We start from the raw sequence: 4,337 nt of genomic DNA on the forward strand, positions 1-4,337 counted from the left end.
TTTAGCTCATAGTACCATTTTTCAATGTCCCCTTTTTTTAAAAAGGGTAAAAAACGTTTTCATGGGAATTTTTTTAAAAAAAGCTATTTTAGTGACCTTTTGTCCCTCCCTGAGAGGAAGAGGCTGACAGGTAGATAGATGGGGAGTTTGTTATTGTGATTATCTCTGACTCAACTTCTGGGGTTTTATCTGGAATTCCTGCGAAGGGTCAACAAGTGTATTACTGTCTGTCCTCACCTTCTTGTGACCCTGATTTTAAACTGTACCTCACTGAAGTCAGAAACTAGATTACAGGGCTGCCAAATGTTAGCATGGGATGCATCTGCAACATGTCATTATCTCAAGCAATGACAAATTTACAACTTTTTGATGTATTTATGGATACTCACTTTTGTTGGTCTTTAATGGTAGAATTTAAAGAAAAAAATCTAGTAACCTTCTTCTTTGGTAATGTTTGAGAGTTAAGTGCTCTAATGTTTTAGGTAGTGCTGAGTCAATTCTGGTTTATAATGTCATAATAATTAAATGATTCCACGTATGGGTAGATGATGGGTGCAGATAGATAAAAACATAGTGAAGATTCATATTGATTAAAAGTCTTAAGAAAATAGAAAAAAAGTATACAATGAAACACAGCTTGGCACCATAATTCATCTTTTTTTTTTTCTTGTACTATAAAAATTAAGTTAGAAAATTCTTAGGAAAATTTAAGTACAAAATGAACCCAGTTTGATGGAATAATAGAATCATCAGTGTTAAAAAAACATTGGAAGAAAGAGCTGTAGAAGAGTCACAGACAAGCTTAATTTAATCAGTGTACATTATATTCCTAGGCAAGATGTCACAAGGAAGCTCTTTGCTCCGCATAATCAATATGTACTCCTAGTAAGATTAATAAAAAGAAAGGCTAGTGGAAATCTACTTGGTAAAGAAGAGCAACACTTCTCAAGACTGGTGAAAGAAAAGGAGCAACTGTGCAAGAAGTCGGATTTTTAAATGAATGAGAAAACTCCTAGAAAGGCTGAGTTTGGGGGAGTGTGGTTTGGGTGTGTGAGCTCCAGAATACTTGCTAACTGAAAAGCTGTAGGAACTGACTTTTTAAGGCCAATTTCCACCATGGAGAAAAGCACACAATAATGCTTACCTTTTGTCTATTGCTCTGACATGAAAAGAAAAAAAAAATACTTGCCATGGAACTTAGCATGCCAGGAAATTTCAAGTATAAAATTAACCCAATTTGATAGAATAATAGAATTACTAGTGTTAAAGGACAGTGGGGACAGAGGCAGAGGTTTTTGCTGTTGTTTTGTGAAAGTGCATGCTGTAAATTTAACAAACATAATATTTAGATGAGAAACAAATTCAATCTTTGGGCAATAAAGCAGACCTTCTGAGTAATACAGGTCATTCAAAAATGTAACTATAGAAGGAAATAGAAAGTGCTAATTAATCTCAGATGTAATTGTAGGTTACAGCTAAAGTCTTATTATTATCATAAAAGAATGTCCATGGCATCAAGCCATGATTTGGTTTACTGTCTGAAGCAGAATAATACATGGAAATCCTAAGCTATGGGTTGGATCATCTTTTGTGTCAGACTTTATGTTGATGAAGACTTGTGGAAAACTAAAAGTTGAGAACATTGGAAGATTGAAAGATAAAGATGTGTTCAGTAAAGCCCAAGCCAGATAACAGCCCACCAGAGAGGAGAGATGGGCACACAATCTCATCCCAAGTTGAGTGTAACTCCTGGTAAGCTGGAAGACCAACATTCCCGAATATTTTGAACAGCACAAATTGGTCTTGAACAATACGCACACACGGGAGAAGAAGACAGTATGATCAAAACACATATGGAACTCTGACCTAAAAAAGATTGTTTAAGAATACTGATTATATGAGATGAAAAGACCTAGTATGCTCAAATATTAACAGGAATTTTTAACTCTTTCTTGCAATTTGGAGGAAAGGATTACATCAAGCCTATTCTGAAAACTTATATATCTTTCTTTACTCATGGTAGATGCAGAAGGCAAAGAGGGGAAAACCTGTGCATCTTATTTCCTGTCATTATCACAGTTTTTCCTTTTTATCAAGTTTTGATGGACAGTTTGTCAAAACTGGTGTGCCACCATGATTATAATTGTGCCTTAACACATTGTCAGAATGATTTAGTTAAAGTGACTGTGAAGGCCCTTGTAGTTTTCAAATAGGACAGTTACAGTGTACAAGGTGGTTTGCTTTAGAAATCAGCACAGAAATCTGGTGGCCACACATGTGATAGAGTGAATGTGTCACTTGGTTAGTTCTGCATGATCTGAAACTAATGTTTGTGACCTTGTTTTGTTTCTGTGATCTTTACTATTTCTTTTTTATTATTTTTATTTCTATATTTATTATTATTATTTTATTATGAGCTTTATTATTGCAATTTTGTGTATTTAGGCCATCATTTAAATATTTATCTCCAGATATTTTATAGGGGTTTTGAAGTTACTATACTGAGAAACTAATAGCCAGACAAAAGTATTTATTAGACCTCTAATTCATTGTGTGCCAATGATAAAGAAATGTAATATAAATTATATTATCTAACAGAAGATATAATCAAAATTCTTATTTGGGGTTGGTTTTTTTCTCAGTGCTAGGACTCAAACATAGTTTCTCATATATGGGAGACAAGCACCAACTGATATCTTACATCCCCTACACCTTCCTAGTCTTGTTGATTTCTTAATTTTAAGTTTTTAGTTATTTTCCATTAAATGATTTAGTTTAATGTACCCAAGTGCTTCTATAAGAACATAGTTTGTAGGTATCAACACATTAAATCGCTTATAGTTTAAATTTTTCTTTTATTTTTTATAAACAGAGTATATGTGTCACACCCAGGCAACTGAAAGAGTAGAAATAAAACAAATGTCAGTGTCCCCACCGGCCATTCCACAACAGTAGTATTATTACTAGCTCTGAAGCCTCCCACTGAGTTATCCTTGCTTGCAATTCTATCCCCTATCAGAAAAAATAAAATAAAATAAAAACTACTGTATCTTGTATTATGTTTCCTCTTCTTTCCTTTATGGGCTTTTCCACACAGATGTATATTTAGGCAACTAACTGTTCCTGTTGGCCTGGATTTGAACTTAACAAAAATAGAACCAAACTGAACCTATACTAAAATAGCAGAGAAGTGACACCCATTCCATTTTTTTTTTTGTCTTTCTATTTTCTGAATAAATCAAATTTCTTCATTGTCATTTGAACAAAACTACCATTATTTCACCTCATGTTTTTCACTTTTTTAAAAAACTGTATTAAGAGAGGACTTTGAGATGGTTTGTAGAGTAAAGCATTTCCTGATCTAGCCTGACTACCTGAGTTCAATCCTCAGAATCAGCACAAAAGTAGAAGAGAGAACTGACTCTGACCTCCACACTCATTCCGTGGCATCTCATGCACACACAATAATGGTATTCTTTTTAAATATATATTAATGAATCAACCCCAGGAGGAAGCAGGGTCCTGCCCAGCATCATGACAGAGCCTGACAAGAGACCCGCACGAAGTCTGCCCCAGACCCCAAGGAGATAACACAGGCTCCCACTGTGCCTTACAGCACAAGGCAAACCGGTACTATTACGATGAGCAAATGTATGGTGTGGTGTGGGAGAGAGAGGGGGGGTATATCTGAAGAGGTGAAAGCAGTGAGGAGCAGATTGACTTGGGTGGCTTGATTGCCACCCAGGGCCATGGTGATGTCTGGACCTGAGCTGCTGCTGGGGCCCATGCCTGGGTTCATGTCCCTGATGCAGCCAAGGTCTGTGTTGATGTCCATAGCTCTTGATACCATGGAAGGCAAAGAGGATAGGGCTGTACAGAGTTGGCCCCGCCCCCTCCCTGGCTGCAACACTAGGGAGAACTGATCCTGCCCCTCACTGGCTGAAGCATTCAGGAGAGAGGGGCCTACAATAGAGCTGGGCAGAACAATAGAGCTGACCCTGCTTGTAGGGGTATGGGCAAGTTGGCCTTGAGGGCATGAGAATGGGAGAGCAGGTCACACCTGCCATGTGGGGAAGGAAAGATGTCTCCCCTCTCCCCTCAACACTTGCAGCAGACGGAGACCTGACCAACCCCTCACCAGCTGCAGCACCTGGGTGGGCACAGCAATAGAATTGACCCTGTAAACAGGGGCATGGGTGAGCCGGCCCTAAGGGCTTGAGAAGGGCATAGCTGGTACCACCTCCCTCATCTGTGGTGTGGTCATGGGGGAGAGGGAAAGGTACCTCCCCCACTACTGACTCCAGTTGGCGAGAGACCCTTTACTAACTGCAGCACTA

The sequence above is a fragment of the Peromyscus maniculatus genome, chromosome 4, assembly GCF_049852395.1.
Source record: "Peromyscus maniculatus bairdii isolate BWxNUB_F1_BW_parent chromosome 4, HU_Pman_BW_mat_3.1, whole genome shotgun sequence".
NCBI classification, from domain to species: domain Eukaryota; kingdom Metazoa; phylum Chordata; class Mammalia; order Rodentia; family Cricetidae; genus Peromyscus; species Peromyscus maniculatus.